The following is a 26,811-nucleotide window of genomic DNA, read 5'->3' on the forward strand; positions in this document are numbered from 1 at the left end:
TAGAAATGTCTTAACAGAGGATGTTACTGTTTCTGTCATAGCTATTAAATTTTTTAGCACCAACGTTTTAAAAATAATACTAACATAATAATGGCTTTGGGTTGATCTCTGGTACCACTAAACAAGCAAACATGTAAATACAATTTAGGGGAAACATTTTGCATTTGTTTGCACATCTCAGTCTATTTTTTTAATTTTACATGTCCTAGGGCTCAAACTCTAGGCCTGGGCACTGTCCTGAGTTTCTTTTGCTCAAGGTGAGCGCTCTACCAGTTGAGCCACAGCCCCACTTCTAGTTGTTTTTTTTTTTTTTGAGTAGTTTATTGGAGAGAAAAATCTCATCGAGTTTCCTGCCCTACCTGGCTTCTAACTGTGATCCTTAAATCTCAGGCTCCTGAGTAGCTAGGATTAAAGGCATGAGCCACTGGTGCCCAGCCCAGTCTATTCTTTTTTTTTTTTTTTGCCAGTCCTGGGGCTTGAATTGAGGGCCTGGGCACTGTCCCTGAGCTTCTTTTTTTTGCTCAAGGCTAGCGCTCTACCACTTGAGCCACAGTGCCACTTCGGCCTCTTCTGTTTATGTGGTATTGAGGAATCGAACCTAGGGCCTCATGCATGCGAGGCAAGCACGCTACCACTGAGCTACCTTCCCAGCCCTAAAGAGTGATTTTGATTCTCAGCCCCATAGCAATTTGGTTGGAATGTGTTATTATTAGATGCTCTTCTAGGGACTGGCAAGGTGGCTCAAGGGATAAAGTATCTGCTTAGTAAGACTAAAGCTCTCCAGTTCAAATCCCAGGACTTCCAAGAAAAACCAAAACCAAAATAATAAGAAGATGCATCTCTGGAGGAGAGTTTGAAAATATGGGAAAGGATGGAATGAATTGCAGTGGATGATGGTCTAGACATTGGAGTTCTGCAAGAGGTGGCATTTCATAAGCAGAAAGGAAGTGACAGAAAAAGGGATACCAGGCCCCAGTGTTTGCTTGGATCCATTCCATAAATGTGTGTGAACCTGGCCATGATCATTGTCTTCTCTGATTCCCTTCTCCCTCTCCATTCTACCCAACTCCACCCTCAGAAACAAATCCTTACCTTTCACTTTCAAGTTGCTGTCTATAGCTAAGATTTTTCACTGCTCTCCTATGAATTACAAGTTAAAATATGTCTATGTCTAGCAAGAACATGGAGTCCTACAGGAAGCCTTTGATAAGGAGAGGGTTCCCCTCACACACATTATTTTCCTTATGACAATTCAGTGAGACGCGTGGTTTAGGAGTCATTCTGGCTGCAGGATCAAAGCGAACACTGATTAGAGCAGAAATATAGTGCAGAAAATTGGCCCGCCATTTTGTCAGTCATTTCCATTTTAACCAAACCCTGAAAACAAATACAAACCCTACTCTGTCCTCATTTAAGCTTCAAGGTGGAATATTAACTATCTTTTTTTTTTTTTTAATGCTGATCCTGGGGATTGAACTCAGGGCCTTGATACTGTCCCTGAACTTTTTTGTTCAAGGCTAACACTCTACCATTGAGCCACAGCTACACTTCTGGCATTTATTATATTTATCATATATATATGTTACATACATATATATATTATATATCTGTTAATTGGGGATAAGAATCTAATGGACTTTCTGCCCAGACTGGCTTTGAACTGTGATCCTCAGATCTCAGCCTCTTGAGTAGCTAGGATTATAGGCATGAGCCAGCATATTAACTGTCTTCTAAGAGTATTTTCCACTTGCAATGATTTTCTTAAAAACCCAAATCAGGGGCTGGGAAGGTGGCTCAGTGGATAAGTGCTTGCCTTGCATGCCTGAGGCCCTGGGTTCAATTCCTCAGCACCACATAAGCAAAAAGAAAAAAGCCAGAAGTGGCGCTGTGGCTCAAGTGGTAGAGCGCTAGCCTTGAGCTGAAGAGCTGAGGGACAGCTCCCAGGCCCAGAGTTCAGGCCCCATGACCGGACCCAAAAACAAAACAAAACAAAACAAAAAAACCCAAATCATCTGTGCCCTTCACTGCTGGAATGAAGGAGTACATAAAATTTCAGGGTGTTTGTTTAACCTAGGGTGCTCCCTGCTCTGCGGGAAAGAAGTAGATGCCAAGAGAGGCTTAACAATTAGGCAACTCCCTAGACTGGGTGAGGCTGGAATGTACCTCAAGCTGGTACTTCAGCCCTCTTTCTGGTTGCATTCCTTCCTCTTCTTCTCCCTACCCCTCTCCCTCTCCTCCCTTCCTCTCTCTTTCTCTCTCTCTCTCTGTCTCTCTTTTGACCCAGACAAGCACTCAAACTTAGTACCTGATACTTTTGCTTACTGGCTAGTGCTGTGCCAACTGAGCCACACCTCCGACCCCATGCCATTGTACTACTTGAGCTACGCTTGCAACATGGGTTTTTGCTGCTATTTATTTATTTGTTTATTTATTTTTGCCAGTCCTGGGGGCCTGAAATCTGGGTCTGGGCGCTGTCCCTCAGCTCTTCAGCTCAAGGCTAGAGCTCTCCACTTGAGCCACAGCACCACTTCCAGCTTTTTCTGCTTATGTGGTGCTGAGGAATCGAACTCAGGGCTTCATGCATGCAAGGCAAGCACTCTACCACTGAGCTACCTTCCCAGCCCCTGTTTTTTTTTTTTTTTCATCCAGATCAAGTTTCATAAATTTTTTCTGCTCCAGCTGGCCTCAAACTTCCATTCACCAGACTTCAGCTGCCTGAGGAGCTTGATAGTACCAATGGTATGAGCCACCAGGGCCTGTCTTACTTCACATTTTAAAGAAATTAGCATCAATTAGTTGTACAAAGGGGATTCATTTTGATATTTCATATGTGCATGCAATGTACCTTGATCAGATTCACCCCTTCATCACTCTCCCTCAGCTTCCCTCCACTGATTTTTTTTTTTTTAATCGGTCGTGGGGCTTGAACTCTGGGCTTGGGCACTAACCCTGCACTCTTCAGCTCAAGGCGAGCGTTCTACCACTTGATCCACAGCACCACTTCCTGTTTTCTGGTGATTAATTGGAGATAAGAGTCTTACAGACTTTTCTGCCCAGGCTGGCTTTGAACTGTGATTCTCAGATCTCAGCCTACTGAATAGCTAGGATTACAGGCATGAGCCACTGGCGCCCGGCTTCCACTGTGTTTTTGAAAGGTGTGTCAAAACCCAACGTTAGTTACTCGTCTTCCCCTGCTACCTCAGTTTCTTCTTTTTAGCATCTGCTGTTGTCTTTTACTCCCACCCATATCAGTCCAACTCTCTCTCCTAGTGCAGAAATCGAGGCTGAATTGGGAAGATGGGATGGATTGTTCCCTGGTCAGGAAGGCAGAGACAAGACCTGTAACACCATCCCTGCCTGCAAGTGTGTGTGGAATCCATTTGGCTCACCATGTCTTACAGGTGATGGAAGCCTGATTGATGAGCTTTAACTTCTGTTTGTTTTTTTATATCTCTAGAGACAAAGAGCTACTGTCTAAAGAGTCTAAGGAAATCATCAGCTGAGCCCAATAGTTCATGCCTGTATACTCAGGAGGCTGACAACTGAGGCTCATAATTCAAGGCCAGCCCAGGCAGAAAAGTCCATGAGACTCTTCTCTCAGAAAAAGTCCAGAAGTGGAGGTGGGGGCTCAAGTGGTAGAGCACTAGCCTTGAGCAAAAAGCTCAGGGATAGCACTCAGACCCTGTTAAAAAAAATAAACAAAAAGCATGAGTCTTAAGAGCTGATATACTGTCCTCCTATTAGTAACCAATGGTATAAGATACAAACCCTGGTCGTTGTTTTTTTAAACAAAGGCCCAAGTAAAAATAGAAATCTATCACTGAATAAATCTATCACACGGAGTGTATGTATGTGTTTTTTATATATATATATATAGTATACATGTGTATTATATAATTTATGTGTGTATTTTTAATTAGGGGAAACACTTTGCATTTAGTGCATCTCAGAAGTCTGACCTTTGATAGTGACAACTGTTATCAACCTTGGCGTGTACAGAAGAATGATTCTATTTCTCAGCCCTATGGCATACACCTCTGGGGACTGGGGATGTGTCTGGCTTAAGTGGTAGAGCTGTGTGTATGCATGTAAAGACATACCACAACAAGACCTTCCTGTTCTATTCCTGTGTGCTAATTAAAACAAAAAAGAAAGAAAGAAGGAAAGAAAGAAAGAAAGCATTGTCTTCTAAGGCTTGGCATCGTCCGTGGCTTCCAAAAGTCTTGTCACTATGGTAGTAATATCAGGACCTGGTCTGCAAGGAACCTCCTCCGCCCTCCTTTCGCTGGGACTACAACTCCCGGGATGCCTCGCGCGCGCGCCGGGAGCGCGCAGGCGCGTGTCGGCGGAGGCGCAGGGCGGAGAACTAGCCTCACGGACGGCGTAGACGAGCCGAGCCGGGGCCGCTGCTGGCGAGTGGGTCGGGGAAACTCCCTCAAGAGGCCGGCTCTGCGGTCCGGCGGGGGCTGCTGGGAACCGAGTTGCGGCGCGTGGGGCCCGCAGTTCCCGCGGGTCAGTGAAGGAAGTCGGTGGCGGCCCCGGGAGGGGGGGCGGGCGTCAGTCAGGTAAGTTCAGCCCCGCGGTGCTTTCCAGGAAGTGTGGCGGCGGGCGCGGCGGGCGCGGCCGGGAGCTGCACGGGCCGAGCCGGCCGCTGCCCTGCAGCCGCCGGGGTTTCCCGTCTCCGACCTCCAACGAGGCCCCTGGGTTCAGGAAACCGGGGGAGGGGGGGGACGCTGCGGGGGAGGGGCGGCCTCGGAACGAGCCCGCCGCCGCGATCGGGGTGGTGGGGTGCGCTGGGGCGTCGCCCGCCCGTCGAAGCGCGCGAACCTGCAAATGGTTGGAATCACGGGGCCATCCGGGGGTCGCCTTGGGTTCGAGACCGGCCTCGGGGCTCCTCCCAGGGCGCCTACAAGGCCTGAGGTTCTGTGGACCCCCCCCCCCCCCACTGGGTCTCCACCTTTACCCCACCCCACCCCAACCGGGGACTCTCCTCTTAAAGAGTTTTTCTCACCATCACCCCCTTCTCTCCTTCTCTTGAAAGGTTTCTTCTAGTGTAAAGTTGAAGAAAAAGACATTAAAAAAGAAAAAGAAAAACAAAACAGAAACTTGAGGCTCACACGCTTTTGTGATTGAAATCTGGTCCGTCCTGCCTGGGCCGTTTTTTGGCTTTTCTTTCTTTCTTGCTTGCTTTCTGAATTTTCTTTCTCGTTTGATGTGGCGGCTTGGATTTGAGAATACATCCTGGGCCCCGGGCCCGTCCAGCTGCGTCCAGCTGTGCTGTTTGCATGCTGGTTTGTGTCTGAGGACGTGACTGGGCTGGGTAAGCAAAAGTCTGCAATTCTGATTACAGATCGAAATGGGAAACAGCCACAGTCTCTTCCTCCCAGACCTCCCGTTCCCACCCACACCCCCCGCCTTTTTTTTTTTTTTTAATCCTTTTTGTAATGTTTAGTCAAGACTCATATTTCCAACAACTTGCCCTTGACGTCTCTTAACACCAAAAGTCATCTGGTAATGTGTGCGGGCAGTAAAACTTATCCCAGGAGGTTATACTTAAAACAGGAAATCAGAAAATCAGCCTGTGGTGATTTAAATGGGTTTGGTGAAGACTCCTTTTGGTCTGTGATGTTTTTTTCTGCAACTCATATTTCTTTTTCTGAGAACCCTTCAGATTTGCTTTTTTAAAATTTTTTGGGGGAGGGCAGATTAAATGAATTAATTGGCCTGTCAGAACTAAAATTTAGAAAATTAAGTGTACCCAGGCTCATTTACTCTTCCCTATTCTTTCTAAATTCTCTTAATCCTATACTTCTTCATAAGAACACACACACAGTTATTAAGATATTAGAAGCAGCCCTCTAAGATATTTCTTCTAAAGAAATGAAAAGAATTAAACTGTGAGTTGCATTATATTCTAGCCCTTGTAGCTTCTAGGGTGTGTGTGTGTGTGTGTTTGCATACAGGTGCACACAGCTGCTAGTACTGTGATTTGAACTCAGAACCTCTTGGTTTCCCCTTGGCTTTATTTTATTTATTTATTGTTAGTGGGACTTAAACTCTGAGTGCTGCTCCTGAGTCCTGGTAGTGGGACTTAAATCCTAGATGCTGCTCCTGAGCATTTTTTTTTTTTTGGTCCGGTCATGGGGCCTGAACTCTGGGCCTGGGCACTGTCCCTCAGCTCTTCAGCTCAAGGCTAGTGCTCTACCACTTGAGCCACAGCGCCACTTCCGGCTTTTTTCTTTTTTTGCTTATGTGGTGCTGAGGAATCGAACTCAGGACCTTGAGCATGCAAGGCAAGCGCTCTACCACTGAGCCACCTTCCCAGCCCCTGCTCCTGAGCATTTTTGCTCAGGGCTAGCTAGTGCTTTCCCACTTTGAGCCACGCTCCACTTCTGGTTTTTGTTTTTTTGTTTTTTTTAATCTTATTGTCAAGGTGATGTACAGAGGGGTTACAGTTACATAGGTAAGATAGTGAGTACACTTCTTGTCAAATTTGTTACCCCCTCCCTGATTTTTCTCCCTCTTTCCTCCCTCCTCACTTCTGGTTTTTAGGTGGTTAATCAGAGTTACGGGTCTCACAGCCTTTACTGTCCTAGGTTGATAGGAGCAGTGATCCTTAGATCTCAGCTTCTTGAGTAGGTAGGATTATAGGGATGAGCCACTGGCACCTGGCTTGCTTGGCTTTTTGCTTAAGAACTCTTGTCACTTGAGACAGCTTCACTCTGACTTTTTTTTGGTAGTTGGTTGAAAATAAGAGTCGTGGACTTGGGGCTGGGAAGGTGGCTCAGTGGTAGAGTGCTTGCCTTGCATGTATGAGGCCCTGGGTTTGATTCCTCAGCACCACATGAGCAGAAAAACCTAGAAGTGGTGCTGTGGCTCCAGTGGTAGAGTGCTAGCCTTGAGCTGAAGAGCTGAGGGACAGCGCCCAGGCCCAGAGTTCAGGCCCCATGACTGGCAAAAAAAAAAAAAAAGAGTCGTGGACTTTACTACCTGGGCTGGCTTCTATCAGGATCCTCTGATCCTAGCATCCTGAGTAGCTTGGATTACAGGTGTGAGCCACCAGCAACCTGGCTTCTTTTACCTGTCTTTAAAATATATACACATAGCAGGGTGCCGGTGGCTTACGCCTGTAATCCTAGCTACTCAGTAGGCTGAGATCTGAGGATCATGGTTCAAAGCTAGCCTGGGCAGAAAAGTCTGTGAGACTCTGATCTCCAATAAACCACTAGAAAACCGGAAGTGGTGCTGTGGTTCAAGAGGTAGAGCGCTTGCCTTGAACTGAAGAGGGCAGGGACAGTGTCCAGGCCCAGAGTTCAAGCCCCACGACCAACAATTAAAAACACACACACACACACACACACACACACACACACACACACACACACACACACACACACACACACACACACACACACACACACACACACACACACACACACACACACACACACACACACCCGGGCGCTGGTGGCTCACACCTGTAATCCTGGCTACTCAGGAGGCTGAGATATGAGGATCATGGTTCAAAGCCAGCCCAGGCAGGAAAGTCTGTGAGACTTTTTTTTTGGGTCCGGTCGTGGGGCCTGAACTCTGGGCCTGGGCGCTGTCCCTCAGCTCTTCAGCTCAAGGCTAGCGCTCTACCACTTGAGCCACAGCACCACTTCCGGCTTTTTTCTTTTTGCTTATGTGGTGCTGAGGAATCGAACCCAGGGCCTTATGCATGCAAGGCAAGCGCTCTACCACTGAGCCATCTTCCCAGCCCAAGTCTGTGAGACTTTTATCTCCAATTAACCACCAGAAAACCAGAAGTGGCACTGTGTCTCAAGTGGTAGAGTGCTAGCCTTGAGCTGAAGAGCTTAGGGATAGTACAGGCCCAAAGTTCAAGCCCTATGACTGACAATAAAATAAATAAATAAGTAAAATATATACACAAAATTTTGTTATTAGTAAAGTGTTTTACAGAGGGGTTACCATTTCATAAGCCAGATAACAAATACATTTATTTTGAGACAGTGTCACCCCTTCCTTTGTTTTTCCCCAGTTTTCCCCTCCTGTCCCTGGTTCACAAGTTGAATAGTTTATTTTTCACATAGTGTCTACTGAGTATCAAGCCTGCATTTGTTTTTCCTTCCTCCCACCTTACATTGTTGCTTTTACAGCTGTCAGGATTTCTAGTTCATCTTAAAAATGAGTATGATGGCCAGATAACCTAACGATTATCTAGCTGCCTTAGATTTTTTTTTTCCGGCTAGGCAAGTACTCAGCTACATCTTCTAGCCCGCCTCCCCCCACCCCCCCTTCATTCTTTCCTTCCTCCCTTAAAAAAAAAATACCTGTGTATTTAAATTCATTTCTTTAGCAATATATATCATCCAAACCCTGTGCTAGGCATGAATGAACAAAAATATGTTCTTCAGGATGCTACTGGACCTATTACTTAATTTTCTTTAATCTTTTATGTTAGACCATTGGAGCACGTTACTCTATAATTAGTCACTTCACCTGAAGTTAATTCAAACTCAAATGGGATTAGGTCAAATCCAGGTACAATTATTGTTTTTATTGTAATCAAGAACTTTTTTTTTTCAGGCTAGCTTAATAGTAGCTCAGTAGTAGAGTACTTGCTTAGCATGAGCCAGGCTCAGGTTCCAGCCTCAGAGCACAAAATAACATCAAAAAATAAGATTATTTAGCCCGGTCCTGGTGGCTCACTCCTGTAATCCTAGCTATTCAGGTTGCTGAGATCTGAGGATTGAGGTTCAAAGCTAGCTCAAGCAGTATTCTTTCTCTCTCTCTCTCTCTCTCTCTCTCTCTCTCTTTCTTGTCGGTCATGGGGCCTGAACTCTGGGTTTGGGCACTGTCCCAAACTCTTCAGCTCAAGGTGAGCACTCTACCACTTGAGCCACAGTGCCACTTCCAGTTTTCTAGTGGTTTATTGGAGATAAGAGTCTCACGGACTTTCCCTGCCTGGGCTGGCTTTGACCCTCGATCCTCAGATCTCAGCCTCTTCAGTAGTTAGGATTACAGGTGTGAGCCACCAGCGCCCAGCTTAGGCAGTACTCTTATCTCCAGTAAACCACCAGAAAACTGGAAGTGGCGCTGTGGCTCACGTGGTAGAGCGCTAGCCTTGAGCTGAAGAGCTGAGGGACAGTGCCCAGGCCCCAGAGTTCAAGCCCTACAACCAACATCCCCCCCTGCCAGAAAAAAAAAAAAAGATTTTTTTTCAATTCTCAGCTACTACCTTACTTAAATAAGACCATAGATTCAGTATAACAGAAATAACTCAGTATATTCATTGTAACCTGAATGATTGTACTTTTTAAACTTAGCATCATATTATATATTAAGAGTAGGGAGATTATTTTGCCATATTTTTAAGGTGTTTGCTACTTATTTATTGGCAATTTTAGGGTTTTGAACTCAGTACCTTCTGTTTGCTAGACAGGTGCTCTACCACTTGAACCACCCTTTTCACTTCAGTTATTTTTCCCTATTTGGATCTCTCTCTCTCTTTTTTTTGGCCCAGGGCTAACCTTGAACTGTGATCACTTCCTGAGAAGCTGAGATTAAGGGGCTGCAAGCTATCTTACTTCACCCATAAGGTATGTGTAATGTTAAAGGTTGGTGCTCATAATGTGATACTAGTTAAGTACCCATGACTTTTACAATTCTCAGTTTCTCAAAATCTGTTTCAGCATGAACAGTTGCCTTCATAAAGTTTTGGGGATTTTTTGTTTTTTGTTTTGATCATCTCAAGCCAGGGTGCTGTCCCTGAGCTTTTGTGCTCTACCACTTTGAGCCAAAATGCCACTTCTAGTTTTCTGGTTGTAAATTGGAGTTAAGAGTTCTTTTTTTTTTTTTTTGGGGGGGGGGGGTCCAGTCGTGGGGCCTGAACTCTGGGCCTGGGTACTGTCCCTCAGCTCTTCAGCTCAAGGCTAGCGCTCTACCACTTGAGCCACAGCACCACTTCCGGCTTTTTTCTTTTTGCTTAGGTGGTGCTGAGGAATGGAACCCAGGGCCTCATGCATGCAAGGCAAGCAAGCACTCTACCACTGAACCAACTTCCCAGCCCGAGTTAAGAGTTCTTATAGGCTTTCTCCCCTGAGCTGCGTTTGAACCATGGTCCTCAGATCTCAGCCTCCTGAATAGCTAGGATTACAGGCATGAACCATTGGCACCCAGCAAAGTTTTTCTGTGTGTGTGTGTGTGTGTGTGTGTGTGTGTGTGTGTGTGTTCATTCGTTCCAGTACTAGTGCTTGAGCTCAGAGCCTTGTGCTTCTGCTTGGCTCTTTCACCCAAAGATAGTGCTCTGCCATTTTAGCCACAGCTCTACTTCTGGCTTTTTGGTGGTAATTGGAGATAAGGGTCTCATGGACTTTTCTGCCTGGGCTGGCTTTGAACCATGATCCTCAGATCAGCCTCCTGAGTAGCTAGGATGACAGTTCTGAGTCACTACTGTTGGCATATGAGCTTTCTCTTAGTTGAGGAGGGCATTATTCTGTAGTTGTAATTGTAACCTGAACACTGTCAGGCCTGGTCTCATTGGTCTTCTTGCTGACCTTTGATTTATATAGTGTATTAGTCCTGTGTCAGATCCTTTCTAAAATTACAAGTATAACATCCTGTTGATAGAAAAGTGGTATAGAAACCAAAATCCTGTTGAATTCATACCAGTCCATTAGTCTGTTAGGCATATATTAAAATTGTAAAGAGTCAAATCCAATTTGCTGCCTAGGAAAAATGAAGTTTATGAACCTCTGTTTATCTCTGTCTGGCATCCATGAAGGTTTTTTTAAAAAGTATTTTTACAGTAATGAAGCAATAGAAGTATATAATTGAGAGCACATGTGTGATCTTGGAGAGTTTCACTTGAAGCAAAATCATTAAGCCTGTTTGGAAGTGGAATGCTACTCTGCCCATCTTAGCATGTCTTCCTCTTTGCCTCCTTCCTTCTTTCCCTCCCTCTCTCCTTTTCTCTCCCTCCTTTTCTTTCTTTCTTTCTTTTTTTTTTTTTTTGCCAGTCCTAGGGCTTGAACTCAGGGCCTGGGTACTGTCCCTGAGCTTTTTTTGCTCAAGGCTAGTACTCTACCCCTTGAGTCACAGCGCCACTTCTGGCTTTTTCTGTTTCTACAGTACTGAGGAATCAAACTCAGAGCTTCATGCATGCTAGGCATGCGAGGCAAACGCTCTACCACTAAGCCACATTCCCAGCCCCTCTCCCTCTTTTTCTCCCTTTAGCCTTCTCCTTCCCTCTGGAAGTCTCAGGGTCAACTAATGTTGGGACTCTATAGGAGGAGCATCTTGGACTACAGATGCATGCTAACGGCCCAGTCTTTTTATTCAATCATATTAGAGTGTTACCAGAATGTTTAGGGCAGCTAAACAAGCAAGCTCAGCCCTTGGGTCTGGGAAGAGAAGAATTCAGAGAAGATGTGATCATAATAAAGACGTTAGAAAAAGTTCATTAGAAATATAGCAGGTTGGGCTAGGAATGTGGTTTTGGTAGAGTGCTTGCCTAGCATGTATGAAACCCTGGGTTCGATTACTTAGTTGCACATAAACAGAAAAAGCCAGAAGTGGCACTGTGGTTCAAGTGGTAGAATGCCAGCCTTGAGCAAAAGCAGCTCAGGGACAGGGCCCAGACCCTGAGTTGAAGCCCCAGGACTGGCAAAAAAACCAACCATTAAAAGAAATACAGCATGTAACATAGACAGGTCATTTGGAAGATGGCTGCGTAGCCAATGTCTGTCATATTGGCTCTCTTCCACTGTCTTCCTTGTTACAGAGGTTGGCCTCGGGTTAGTGAGAATTGGATGGCTTTCTGATTGTGAGTCTCCTTTCTTCTTCCTGTAAGATTGTGACACCAATGATGTACTGTCCTGAACTAATTTCCTCTTTTATTCTTCCTCATTCTTTTGTAGCCCCTGCCCCTATTTCAGGTTTTGGTATATCAGTTTATCAGTTTATCTTGCTGCCTGCAAACTGCATAGGTAGATCTGATTTTCCCTGATTGGTAGCTTTTCTACTAACTAGTATCAAGAAGCTGTCTAGTGGTTCTTCATTATGGTTATAATTTCTATTTTCCTGATAAGAATACTGAGCTGGGTGCTGGTGGCTCACACCTTCAATCCTAGCTACTCAGGAGGTTGAGATCTGATGATCACGGTTCAAAGCCAGCCCGGGCAGGAAAGTCTGTGAGACTCTTATCTCCAGTAAATCACTCAGAAAACCGCAAGTGGAGCTGTAGCTCAAGTGGTAGAGCATTTGCCTTGAGCTGAAGAGTGCAGAGACAGTGCCCATGTCAGAGTTCAAGCCCCACAACCGACAAAAAAAAAAAAAAAAGAGAGAATGTTGAGTGTTTTATCATGTGCTAATTGACGATACATTTTTTTTTTTCTTTTTTTGGGTCCGGTCGTGGGGCCTGAACTCTGGGCCTGGGCGCTGTCCCTTAGCTCTTCAGCTCAAGGCTAGCGCTCTACCACTTGAGCCACAGCACCACTTCTGGCTTTTTTCTTTTTGCTTATGTGGTGCTGAGGAATCGAACCCAGGGCCTCAGGCATGCAAGGCAAGCGCTCTGCCACTGAGCCACCTTCCCAGCCCCTATACAGTTTTTTTGTTTTGTTTTGTTTTTGTTTTTTTTTTGTCAGTCATGGAGCCTGAACTCTAGGCCTTGGTGCTGTCCCTCAGCTCTTCAGCTCAAGGCTAGCACTCTACCACTTGAGCCACAAAGCCATTTCCAGCTTTTTCTGCTTATGTGATGCTGAGGAATTGAACCCAGGGCCTCATGCATGAGAGGCAAGCACTCTACCTCTGAGCCACCTTCCCAGCCCCTATACAGTATTTTCTTTTGCTGTGTGTTTGTCCAAATCTTTTGCCTTCTTTTTTCCATGGAGTCATTCTTTTGTGTGTGTGCATGTGTGTACCAACCTTGGGGCTTAAGCTGAGGGCCTGGGCACTATTCCTGAGCTCTTTTTGCGCAAGGCAAACACTGTACAACTTGAGCCACAGCTCCACTTCTGGCTTTTTTTTTTTGCTCAAGCTCTGCTTGTGGCTTTCTTTGCTTAGGCTGGCACTCTACCAGTTTAGCCACACCCTCTTCTTGTAGCTTTTTGGTGGTGAATTGGAGATAAGAGTTTCACAGACTTTTCCTGCCCAGGCTCAAACCACCATCCTCAGATCTCAGCTACCATCATATTGTCAACTTCTTCTTTTTTCTTTTTTTTGGGTCTGGTCGTGGGGCCTGAACTCAGCCTGGGTGCTGTCCTTCAGCTCTTCAGCTCAAGGCTAGCGCTCTACCACTTGAGCCACAGCACCACTTTTGGCTTTTTTCTTTTTGCTTATGTGGTGCTGAGGAATCGAACCCAGGGCCTCATGCATGCAAGGCAAGCACTTACCACTGAGCCACATTCCTAGCCCTGTCAACTTCTTAAGAACAGACCCAGGATCCTAAAAGAACACTTATGTGCATATCTTCCTGATTGCCATTAAAGTAAGATTGATCCTGAGCATACTGTCAGGTGTTGTCTGATAGAAGAAAGCTAATTATAAATTTGCATTTGAAATAGCTTTTCTGCAGCTGAGTTAATAGAGTTAATTTAGCTGCCTTTGCACCTTGTCTTATAATTAAGACAGATTTGGAGGAGTAAATCCAAAGAGCCTCTGTCCACTGAAGCCTCTACTAGAGCAAGCTTAGGACTTGTTTATTAGCCTGGTTGGAATAGATGTAAACACATGAAACATGTTTTTTTCCTTGTTTTATGCCAGTACTGAGTTTGAATTCAGGGTTTGGGTGTTGTCCCTTAGCTTTTTCTACTCAAGACTAACACTCTACCAACTTTAGCCACAGCTCCACTTTTGACTTTTTGGTGATTAATTGGAGATGGGTCTTATAGACTTTTCTGCCCATGCTGGCTTTGAACCACAATTCTCAGATCTTGGCTTCCTAAGTAGTTAGGATTATAAGTGTGAGCCACTTGTACTTGGCTTGTGTTTTAGTTTCTATATTTTTATCCTGTCCATTCCAAGCCTTTGGGACCTTCAGTTCCTGAATACGTTTTAGAATAATTTCTAAGGAGATAGGGTTGTTGTCTTTTTCTTCTATGTCTTATTTACTAAAAACACAACAAAATACTATTTTTAGAAGGATGTCACCCCAATATCATTACTCTAATGTAATTATTTTCATTTGTCTCATTCCCTTCCAGCCTTATTCACTCACATACATACTTTGATATGATTGTGATATATACTTTGATATGATTGTGATCATAGCGGTATATTATTTTTTGTTCAGAAACTGAGTAGTAACTAGTGACTGCTTTCTCCTTTATGGGAACCACCCTTCTTAATAATTAACACAAAAAAGACTGGATGGAGAAAAAAGATTAACAGATTTGGTGAGGGGGTGGGAGGAATCCTGACTCCCACCATTTAACTCAAATAAAAGCAGAAATGAACCAAGTTTTTCAAAGACAAGGTTACCCTTCTGTGGAAAATGCCAGACAACTTTGATTTTCTTATTCATTTTTCATGTATCTTCTCTCTAATAGTTTAACAACTTCATTAATCTTTGTATGCTATACATTTCATCCATTTAGACTTTGTTTTGGTGGATTTTAGTATCTGTAGAGTTGTACGATCATTGCCACGATCTACTTTAGAACATTTTCATAACACTGTAAAGAAACCCCTTACCTAACTATCAGTCACTACTTACTTCCTCCCAACCCTGTGCAACCAGTAATGTACTATTTTTATGAATCTGCCTGTTCTGGAGATTTCACATATATCATATGGTCTTTTGTGACTGGCTTCTTCCAGTCTTGTATTCTGAACAATTTGTGTTGAAACTTTCTGAAATATTGTCAGGCTTCTTCCCTAGCTGTGCATCACATGACCTATACTCAGGGCTCACATTTACATACTCAGATTCGTATATCCACTCACTAAGAAAGGTTCACAAACACATGAAGACAAACGATACACAGTGCTAACTCTTGACAGTTTTTTTTTTTTTGGGGGGGGGGGTGTCGGTCGTGGGGACTGAACTCTGGGCCTGGGCACTGTCCCTCAGCTCTTCAGCTCAAGGCTAGTGCTCTACCACTTGAGCCACAGCGCCACTTCCAGTTTTTCTGCTTATGTGGTGCTGAGGAATTGAACCCAGGGCTTCATGGATGCAAGGCAAGCACTGTACCACGGAGCTACCTTCCCAGCCCCCCTTTACAGTTTTCTATTCAGTTATATTTAAAGCTGTAATATCGTTGCAAGTACATGCCAGGGAACACAGTTCCTGAAGGGTGAGAAAATGGAATCAAGGTGGGCCAGACTAATGAGTTGAAGTAATTAATATTGTCCTGATACCTAACAAGACAAGTCCATTTTCCAAAGCTTTCACGTGTTTGTTTGTTTGTTTACCTTGTAGCAGCTGTCTAGTAGGACTATATTAATTGATACATAGATTTGAAGGTAGGATTGTATCATATACCTTCTTTACCTATTGCATAACAATTCTTTTAAGCAGGATATTATAACTAATAATTACACACTGACACATTTCCACCTGGAAAATAATAACCAATAAAATAGTTTCTTGGGTGTGGTGTCACAGCTTGAGCCGAGGAATCATAAAGCGGTATTCCCTTGACATGATCCCAGCAAAGGGAGCTGGGGCTCCTCACGCCGGTGTGTCATGTCAAGCTCACCCTGGTCGAGCATCATACAACTCTAGAACTTGTTTTCAGTCATGATGGCCTCTTAACCCAGAGTTCTTAAAGACACCCCACCCTTTCCTCTTCAGTGGACCTGCTATGGGCACTGGGATACCAGATCTAGTCGGGTGAGGGAGGAAGGCCTAATTTGGGACATATCAGCAAGTGATTATTTTGTAGCCAGCTTCTTGTTTTCTGCTTCCCCTCCCCCCCCACCCGCCCCGCCCCCAAAGACCTACAGTTTATTGGAGAAAAAATCTCAGAACCCTACACAGAAATGCACAGATGCTTTAACATTTGTAAGGCCTCTGGTTCAGCTCCTTGTCAAAGGATCTTAATTTCCTTGAAGGATATGGTCAGATATCCCAAGTGGATTCTTGGGGGTGGTTTGCTATCCTCCAGAGAACAGTTCCTGTCACTGAATTCAGCCTCTTAGCTGTCCCTCCTGCCTCAGAAACCACATTCAGTCTCTCCCTGCCTCCCCCTGTCTCCACCCTTTCTCTTGCTATTCCCACTTCTAACACCTTAGTTCTTGTTTGCATGTCCTTTGTGTAGGACACAAGGCTCATCAAAGAAGTGACTCTTGAAGAATATAAACAGGTTTGACCATGAAGGGGAAAGGATATTTCAGGTGTAATGGAATGATGTGATCTCTGGACTGGATGCAGAAAAGCTTGAAGATGTGCTGATTTTTTTTTTTCTTGGCTATAATACAGAGTAGGCAAATATCACATCCCATTCCCTTTACTTTTCTTCTTTCATCCTCATCCTTATTTTATTTTTTAATTTTATTTTTTTGGTCGGTCGTGGGGCTTGAACTCTAGGCTTGGGCGCTGTCCCTGCACTCTTCAGCTCAAGGCAAGCGCTCTACCGCTTGAGCCACGGCGCCACTTCCCTTATTTTATTTTTGTTGGTTGTGGGGCCTGAACTCTGGGCCTGGGCACTGTCCCTCAGCTCTTTAGCGCAAGGCTAGTGCTCTACCACTTGAGCCACTTCCAGCTTTTTCTGCTTCTGTGGTGCTGAGGAATAGAACCCAGGGCCTTACGCATGCAAGGCAAGCACTCTACCACTGAGCCACCTTCCCAGCCCTCACCCTTATTTTAGTCAGCTTTGATCTCTTTGCTCTGTGTGTGTGTGTGTGTGTGTGTGTGTGTGTGTGTGTGTGTGTAATCTTCCTCATTGATCTAGCCTAGCCTATCTTTTTCTGACCACCCACAGTGATCTCTGAATTTTGGTAGCACTAATAGTTAGACCCAACCTTTTGGGAGCTAATTATATATTGCCTTGATTTTTTAAAAATAGCTTTTTGTGCATGTTCTGTTTTCCTAAATAGAGTGCATTAGTCAAGGTTCTGGGGCTTGAGGGATCACAAACCCACCACAGCTAGCTTGCTGTGGTGTTGGGGTTGGGAGTTATAGTGGGTTATTACTGTAAAGCCACTGAGCTCTCTGAAATGAATTATATAGGTAGAACCCAGGACAGGCACTTGTAAGTGCCCTACCCCCTGGCTTGCCTGGATTTTCTTTGGCTCCTTTCCAAGCCTCTACTCCATGCTAGAGTGTCAGTTTTGTTGTTAAAAGATGGTCTGAAGTAACAACGTAATTTCTCTTGATTACTGAAGTTTTTGGAGTCCTCTTTAATCATGTGCCTGAGGCTAGCATCTGCACCACCCCATCCCTGTCCAGCTTTCTGTTCTCTTCCCTGTACAGTGCTATTTTCTGCTTTCTCATGGCCAAGGTTTCCCCTCTACCTTCAGTTGAAATGTTACCAGGCTACTTTTAGATTTGATGACATAATTTGTTAGATTTTTATCTTCCAGCTTTCCAAATCCTGGAGAAGGAAGTGTTAGAGTGGGACCCATAATGCTTGGATTGGGGATGTTCTTTGTCCCAAACAGCTTTGATGGCTGTGGTGGTTTTGTTGTTGTTGTTGTTTGTTTGTTTTGTTTTGTTTCATTTTGTCTGTGTGGGGCTTGAACTCTGGGCCTGAGTGTTGTCCCTGAGCTCTTCAGCTCAAGGTGAGTGCTCTACCACTTGAGCCACAGCACCACTTCTGTTGTTCTGATGGTCAATTGGAGATAAGAGTCTCACAGACTTTCCTTCCCAGGCTGGCTTTGAGCTGCAGTCCTCAGATCTCAGCCTCCTTAGTAGCTAGGATTACAGGTGTGAGCCACTGGTGCCCAGGCATTTGGGATGTTGAGTGCTTACTAAGGCTGTATACTTCATAGGAGCTGGAGTAAGGGTAGTTCAGGATGGGGAGTTTGGGTTTGATTATCCAAAACGTGCTTGTTTTGGTACCCAAGGCCAGAAAGAAGAGAATGTAGAAGAAAGAGACCACATATGTGCTTTACCTTTCCCTCCCTCCCTCCCTCCCTCCCTCCCTCCTTGCCTGCCTGCCTGCCTGCCTGCCTTCCTTCCTTCCTTCCTTCCTTCCTTCCTTCCTTCCTTCCTTCCTTCCTTCCTTCCTTCCTTCCTTCCTTCCTTCCTTCCTTCCTTCCTTCCTTCCTTCCATCCCTGAATTGCATCAAGTAGCTCAACAGCTAAAACAACTAATATCTGTATATTGCTATAAGTGCCTGGCCTTTTGACTTTTTATGGTTAACTTGAAGCCATGACAGGCTATCTAAAACAATATTTAAAGTAAGTTACTAACATTTGTTTTAGCATTTGGAAATTTCTAAGTTTATAGAAAGTAGAGCAAGTTTAAAGTAAATTAGCTATTTTAAGAGAAATACAGATTAATTTATTGTCTCTACCCAAATTAAGATATAGTCAAACCAGGTATTCCCAACCTTACTCTGAAAGCTTAAAGAATACCTCCCCCTGATTATTTTACATTAATTTAGGATTCATCATGTTTTAGGCATTGTTTTTTGGACTGATAGTGTAAAAATTAGTCCCTAATCTTGAAGCATTTGTGTTCCAAAACAAAGATAGGTATTTACACAAATGATTATGGTATGATAAAGTAAATATTGGTACAAGTTTGGGTGGAATGTTGACTGATAGCCCTCTTCTGATGCTTTATGTATATCATTTACTTTTCTGTATCTCTTTTAAATCTTTATCTTTCTCACCCAGCCTCTGTCGGATTTCTGGACTAATGAAGCATCCCTTAAAAATGAACTTTGACGGGGCTGGGAACATGGCTGTAGTTGTAGAGCACTTGCTAGGCAAGCACAAAGCTGAGTTCAATCCCCAGTACCACAAAACAAAGCTGAGTTCAATCCCCAGTACCACAAAACAAAACAAAACACTCTGAAGATCATGACATTATTAGCTTTGTTTCTATCACTTTTATCTGTATTAGGACATGTTAACTATGCATTTACTTCATTTAATAAGTTAACATATAAACCCTGTGAAGTAGAAGTACTCTTTAAGTGTTTTCATTTTGCAGATGAAGAAATGGAGGGACAAGAATAGTTCCCCAGCCATGCACCAGTGGCTCACGCCTGTAATCCTAGCTACTCAGGAGGATGAGCTCTGAGGATCATGATTCAGAGTCTGCTCGGACTTTCCTGCCTGTGAGACTCTTATCGCCAATAAACCACTCACAAACCAGAAGTGGTGCTGAGGCTCAAGTGTTAGAGCAGCTAGCCTTGAGCTGAGGGACAGTGCCCAGACCCAGAGTTCAAGCCCCACAACTGACAAAAAAAAAAAAAAAAAAGTCCAGTAGATTTTCCTGCCTGGGCTGGCTTTGAACCACGATTTTCAGATCTCAGCCTCCGGGGTAGCTAGGATTACAGGTGTGTGTGAGCCACTGGCGCCGGCTTTGTGTGATAAATTTTAAAATAATAATTTCAAGTTGTCCTAATGTTAATTTTAAAACTGTCCTGAACTTCTGATTTGGGTCCTTCTCCCCAGCTCTCAGCAACTTCCTTTCCTTCCCTGCATTGGATTAAGTTGTCTTTTACTTCTCTGTTGGCTCTCTTTGACTTCTCTCACTTGCTATTAAAGGAAAAATGTCCTTTCGCCTCTTTTGGAAGAACTGATGCCAAAGCAGACCTTATACCCCAGGGACAGTGAGCTAAGCATCTTGGCCAATAGTGAGGGTTCCTGGAACTTCCCTTCTTTGAGCAGTAGGGCTTGCTTCCGCTGTCGCAGGTCTTAAATATGTTGTTCTTTCCACCTCCATTCCCTCCCACTTATTTCCCAGAACCCAGCCCCCTCTAGCTGTGTGGTCCTCATTATTTCAGTAGTCTCACATGGCTTGATTTAAAAAAAAAAAAAATTGTATGTGTTTGTATTTAAAAGAATTTTTAAACTGATACTTAAAAACAAAGATTATACATATGAATGGGGTACCATGTCATGTTTTGTTACATGTGAACATTTTATAATGTTCAAATCAGGACAAATGTATCTTCTCAGACATGTATCATTTCTTTATGGTATCAACTTTCAAAATCCGTCTCACTTTTTTTTTTTTGAAATGTGCAGCACACTAATATCTGTGCTCACTGTGTCCTAAACCAGAACTTCGTGTTCTTCTGTGACTGTGACTTGGTACCCATTGGTCACTCTTTTTCCTCTTCCCCTCCCCGCTGTGTAGGTGTTACAGAAAGGCTGTTATTTCAAAGGTTTCGGTGGTCTTTATTGTTTATGGTGTTACTATCAGGAGAAATTTCTACTTTCAAGCCAGAGGATTTGTACATTTTGTCTTGAAATCTCCAATAAAAATCTGAGAGTGCTCCATCCCTCTGGACTGTTGGTGCTTCTCCACGTGCAAATACTCCACTCAAGTTATCTGTTTTTTCTAAACTTATCAAGGAGTAATTTACATACTATAAAATTCATCCATATGAACATAAAATTATTTCCAGTGTATGGTTTAATCATATCAAATCTCCTTTCCTACCAGATTCTTCAGTGCCTTCTGTGGTCTGTAAGAGGATGGTTGTCTTGCTCTGATACTTTTCTGTTTCCAAGGCCACGTATGTATATGGCTTATTTGGATGTTGCTCCTGGCTGCCAGGTGGTCTCTTACTAACACCCCTGTTGTTGCTATTTTAGCTCTTCATTGTAAAAAGCATGATGTTCTCAAAAGATGGGCCCAGGGTCAGGGGAGGTAGGGAAAGGCCATTTTCCTGAAGAATTGTCACCTTTTGCTTTCTTGTGTGTGTGCCAGTCGTGGTGCTTGAATTTATAGCCTAAGCATTTGTCCCTAAGCTTCTTTGTTTAAAGCTACCATGATAGCCATAGCTCCACTTCCATCTTTTTAAATTAGACATAAGCGTCTCATGGACTCTCTTGCCCCGGCTGACTTCAAACTGTGATCCTCAGATCTCAGCCTCCTGAGTAGCTAGGATTACAAGTGTGAGCCATCAGGATCCAGCTCAGTACATGCTTTTATTTATCCTGCCTGAGAATTACTCTGGAACCTCATATTCCTTACCTGCCCGAAAGGCATCTGGATATGCTATGCAAATAGTAGTCTCATGCCTCTTCAAACAACTATCAGAATTACTTCTCCCTGTTTATGTGCAAATTAATTGCTGATAACAAAGCTTGATATATCCCCAGGCTTCTGAAATTGAAGAGAGTAATGCCAGTGGTATCCTTGAGTAGGCAGGCTGTGCCTCTGCACATGGGTGTGAAATGCCTTTGCCATGTAGGAGTGAGACAGGATCATGCAGGCACTGCAGCCGGGTTGGAACACGAGTCAGTGCAAGCCATAGGCTTAAATAGTACACTGAACATTGTTCATCTTTGCCCTTGGAGGATAGAGACACAGTAGGGGTGGAGGGGCTTGAGGGGTGGAGGTAGTCTTTCAATTGTACAGTTTGGACAGGATGGAGAGGTAAAATTTGGGGTGGCAGTGAACTGGGGGGTGAACTTGGGAGGAAACCAACCTGGTTCCATTACAAGATGGACCCAGACGATTCTTATTGGAAGCAGAAAGGGGGAGTTTGAACAAAATCACCCAAAAACTTAACAAGGAAGATTTTATAAGTAAAGCAGTGAAATGTTAAAAGCAATGTTTCAGGTGACACCAGAACCAAACTACAGTAAGAGCTGTAAGGTAAGAACGGAATGTCCAGCAAGGCTCTGTTCAGAGCCTGGGAAAGTGGGCTTTCTTTGTAAGGCAGTGTTTTTACTTCCTCTCTTTATGAGATTCTGGAAATTTCTCTAGGTCCTGGAACCCGTCCTTGGGAGGGGCAAGGTCTAGAGATATGGAGCTTTGAAAGCCTGCTGTTTCCCCTGATATTTCCTTAGGGAAAAAATCTCCAGGAGAAAAAAAAATATCCCAAAATTGGCTTCAATCCCAGTTTCAGGGTTTCAATTAGGGCCTTTAGCGACAAGCTGTGGAACATGAGAGAATATGTAATTATGTAACTTCTTCCAATGACTTTTTGTTACTGATTTCATAGATTGTTTACAAAATTAATGTTCTAGAATTCTTTTTTTTTTTTTTTTGGGTCCGGTCGTGGGGCCTGAACTCTGGGCCTGGGCACTGTCCCTCAGCTCTTCAGCTCAAGGCTAGCGCTCTACCACTTGAGCCACAGCGCCACTTCCGGCTTTTTTCTTTTTGCTTATGTGGTGCTGAGGAATCGAACCCAGGGCCTCGAGCATGCAAGGCAAGCGCTCTACCACTGAGCCACCTTCCCAGCCCTCTAGAATTCTTTTTTATCTTGTTTTCCTTGTCCCTTTTTTGCTCTCCTTTCTTTTTCCTTTCTTTCTTTTTCCCTTTCTTTCTTTCTTTCTTTCTTTCTTTCTTTCTTTCTTTCTTTCTTTCTTTCTTTCTTTCTTTCTTTCTTTCTTTCTTTCTTTCTTTCTCTCTCTCTCCCTCTCTCTCTCTCTCTCCCTCTCTTGAGATATTTCTTTTTTTCTTTCTTTTTTCCTTCTTTCCTTCCTTCCTTCTCTCTTTCCTTCTTTCCTTCTTTCTGTGTGTGGTTCTGGGCATTGAATGCCACTGCCTCATGAATGCTAAACATACACTACCTTTGGGCTAAAATTCCTTAAATTAGAGAACCTTTCACAAAAGCATTTCTTGCTATTAGTGGGGTGTGGCATAGACAGGCTGGGTACTGGTGCTCATGCTTGCAATTCTTGATACTTAAGAGGCTTAGGCTGAGATCATGATTCAAAGGTAGCCTGGCAGGAAAGTCCATGAGACTCTTCATTTAACCACCAAGAGACTGGAAGTAAAGTTGTGGCTCAAGTGGTAAAGCTCTGGCCTTGCGCAAAAAAAGCTCAGGGACAGTGCCAGGCCCTGAGTTTGAGTCCCAGGACCAACACACACACACACACACACAATCACACACAGTATTTCCTTTTCTTTTATCATACACGGCATCAGCATACAGCAGTTGGTTGCATGGTTCCTTAAAAAATGAGTGAACAAGCATAACCTAAAAATCAATAGGGAGCACTGAATTCTCTCCCTGTATTCTCAGCTATCGAGTTTCTCTCTGGTTTTCCAGAGTTCTCAGGGCACTGAGTTTTGAAAGTGGAATGCTTGGGGTCTTTTGTTAAGCATAAAGGATTTCTTGTACTAGAGAAAAGTAGGCCAAGTTTAAGGACTAGAAATGGGGTACTCCTCTAAGACACCTTAGAATATGACCTGAAATCAAAAGCTTTTATGAAATATGCTTCACAAAACCTCTTTCCTAAATTCCAGCTCCATTTTCTAAACCTATTTTTCTATTGGACAGTCTTCTTGAGAGACTTGTGTATAAAATTTATTTAAGCCAGGTTTGGAGATGTAGTAAGCCTATAATCCCAGTACCTGAGAGGTTGGAGGAAGAAGGATGAGAGTTCAGGGCCACACTGAGCTGTACAGAGAGATCTGTGCTCAAAAGCCAAAAAGGAAAAGATAAAGAACAATAAAATTAAGATACAGACAGTAGTTAGATACTTGAAATTTATGTGTGTATGCATGAATGTGTACTAGTACTAGGGCTTCAACTCAGGTCCTAAATGCTTGTCCTTTAGCTTTTTCACTAAAGGGAAGTGTTCTACCCCTTGTACCACAGCTCTACTTCTGGCTTTTTAGTGGTTAATTGGAGATATAGTCTCATGGAGCCGGGTACCAGTGGCTCACGCCTGCAGTCCTAGCTACTCAGGTGGGAGAGCTCTGAGGATCATGGTTCAAAGCCAGCCTGGGCAGGAAAGTCCATGAGAATCTTATCTCCAGTTAACCAACGGACAACCAGAAATGGCACTGTGGCTCAAAGTGATAGAGTGTTAGCCTTGAGCAAAAGTGCTCAGGGACAGTGCTCAGGCTGAGTCCAAGCCTCATGACATACATATATACATACATACATACACACACACATACCATATGTACATGGATCTCATGGACTTTCCTGGCTGGCTTCAAACCTTGTTCAGATCTCAGCCTCCTAAATTACAGACATGAACCACTAGTGCTTGGCTGCACTTAAACTTTATTGTGACACTACTGTTGATGTGTACCATTGCCAGACAGCAGATCATCTTATGGATCCATGATAAGAGCAGGAACTGAAAAAAAGAGAAGAGGCATCTTATTAATGGCCTCTTTCCAGTGCACTTGGGTTGTGCTTTCAGCATAGAGAGGGGCCCAGGAGAGAAGCAGATTTCTTTTTGCTGTTTGCCCAACTTTGCTGATCTACCACTGTTGTAAATTCAGAGACATCAGCAGTTGGTGTATCAAAAGAAAATGGAAAGCTCTTAAGTTTGTGCTTCCATGTAACCTATCTGAGACTGTGATTTCTCCAATTCTACTTTGAGAGACATTTATAAAGTAGGAAGAGAGAATAAGAATCTATTCTCAAGTGTTTTTCTTTATCCCATGGTCCCTTTCCTCTCCCTGAACTCTAGAAGGTCAGCTCTCCCCAGAATTGTACACTAAATGTGACAGGTACACAAATTAGATGTTAATTTGAAGATGGAAAATCAGTGCAGTGAAAGGTAGTATATTTTGGAATTCAGAAGTGTAAGAATCTAGTTTGAACTCCAAAAAATTCACAAGGGATGAAACTAAGGAAAGATAGTACCTTTTGTTCACAAGCATACAATTCAACCTGTTCTCAGCTTGAGTTCCTTTACACCCTGCCTAGTTTAGAGTTTGTATATAGTTAAATGCTTACTAACTTGTTGGGTTAAGAAAATTCTTGCAAGAGGAAGAGTGAGTCATAGTTATAGTTCCTTTGGGGAGAGAGAGAAAGAAAATCCTCACATCATCAAACTCTTCTTTATGGACTTGGAATGGGTTCAGCAGTTTGATTGATGACTGAGCTGATAAGCTTTCCCTGCAAGTCATCTCATACTGTATTTGGTTCTGTCCATTGGGTGACTGGCAGAGGCTCTCTGTTAACCGTCAGAGATAGAGCTCTGTAACTTTATTACCCTGAGAGACTTGTTTGTATGATATCATTTCTTTTTTAGGATTTTTTTTTTTTTTAAGTTGAGAAACTGGGTATGCTAAGGGTGTGGCTGTTTTGGCACTCATCTTTGGTTTATACAGAGCGATTTCCTCTCAGACCTTGCTACAACTCCACCAAGAAGAGAAGGAGAAGAGATGAGGTAGGAGTGGGAGCTGACTTTCTGCTTTGAGCCAGAAAAAGGAAGTGGGTTACTTACATAGGAGCCATATCTTTCAGTAGGGTCTTAACGAACTGGTGGGAGTAACCTGCTATTTTAGCAGTGATCTAGCTGCTTTTATACTTTAAGGTTGTCCTCTTTAACCTGCTTCTGATTAAATCTCTTCTTTGCTCCACCTTAATGAATTTTTCTGGGCTGCTTTTCAGACTTTGGACTTTTTTACTTGCATGTGTTTTGGGATATGTAGATCTCACTTTAAAAAATTAAAGATGGCAGGGGCTGGGAAGGTGGCTCAGTGGTAGAGTGCTTGCCTTGCATGCCTGAGGCCCTGGGTTCGATTCCCAGCACCACATAAGCAAAAAGAAAAAAAGCCGGAAGTGGCACTGTGGCTCAAGTGGTAGAGTGCTAGCCTTGAGCTGAAGAGCTGAGGAACAGCGCCCAGGGCCAGAGTTCAGGCCCCACGACCGGACCCCCAAAAAAAAAAAAAAAAAAATTAAAGATGGCACAAGTTATAGGCAGGGAAGACAGTGCTACTTTAGCTAGTCTTATACTTTAGTTGTATCCTTTACATGGAGCTTTTTTTATACAGAGAAATAAGCCACTATTTTCTCAAACTTCTATGTGCAAAGCTGCTATCTCAGCCATGCATGGTGGTGTGTGCCTGTAATCTCAGCACTTAAGGCTGAGGCAAGAGGATAGAATTTAAAGCTAGTTTGGACTACACAGCAGGTTCTAGGGCAGTCAGGGCTACATAGCTAAGATCCTGTCGCAAGCAAGCAAGCAAAGTAGGTGTCTGTCCCAGATGTGCCCATACCTGGGTAAACTGCTACATGCCACACCTCAAGAATATCACAAAAGTCTTTACTAAAAATACTGGATAGGGGCTGGGAAGGTGGCTCAGTGGTAGAGCGCTTGCCTTGCATGCCTGAGGCCCTGGATTCGATTCCTCAGCACCACATAAGCAAAAAGAAAAAAGCTGGAAGTGGCGCTGTGGCTCAAGTGGTAGAGTGCTAGCCTTGAGCTGAAGAGCTGAGGGATAGCGCCCAGGCCCAGAGTTCAGGCCCCACAACCGGACCCCAAAAAAAAAAAAAAAAATACTGGATAGCAGAGTTGATGAACAGAAGGATAGGTCCAACATCCATTGTATTTACTTAATATATTATGTGAAAATGTCTAATATACATTATGTACAACTGAAAAAAGGACTTCTTTTTTCTTTTCTTGTTTAGAAAGTGGTTGTGGTAGATAGTATCTTGGTCTGAATACTTTTTTTTTTTTTTAACCAGTCTGGGGCCTTGAACTTAGGGCCTAGACACTGTCCTTGAACTTCTTTTGCTCAAGGCTAGCACTCTACCATTTGAGCCACAGCACCACTTCTGGCCTTTTCTGTTTATGTGGTAATGAGGAATTGAACCCAGGGCTTCATGCATGCTAGACAAGCACTCTACCGCTAAGCTACCTTCTCAGCCTGGTCTGAATACTTTTGTCCTCCCCCCAAACCCATTCACAGGTTGAAATGGAATCACCAATGTGATGGTATTAAGGAAGGGACCTTTGGGAGGTGATGTGATCAT

The 26,811-nt window shown here is 43.7% G+C and overlaps 1 protein-coding gene across 3 annotated transcripts in view; it reads left to right on the forward strand.

Annotated features, from left to right (window-relative positions):
• The first annotated feature begins 4,364 nt into the window (after nt 1–4,364).
• Nucleotides 4,365–26,811, forward strand: part of Tmod3 (tropomodulin 3) — a 53,986-nt gene continuing 31,539 nt past the window's right edge. For all 3 annotated transcript variants that reach the window (XM_042687613.1, XM_042687615.1, XM_042687616.1), the window contains exons 1-2: nt 4,365–4,565; nt 9,527–9,602. The gene's annotated coding sequence lies outside the window, so the exon portion shown is untranslated. The remainder of the gene's footprint in view (nt 4,566–9,526; nt 9,603–26,811) is intronic.

The sequence above is a fragment of the Dipodomys spectabilis genome, unplaced genomic scaffold, assembly GCF_019054845.1.
Source record: "Dipodomys spectabilis isolate Male_0828 unplaced genomic scaffold, ASM1905484v1 ptg000108l, whole genome shotgun sequence".
In the NCBI taxonomy this organism is placed as follows: Eukaryota; Metazoa; Chordata; class Mammalia; order Rodentia; family Heteromyidae; genus Dipodomys; species Dipodomys spectabilis.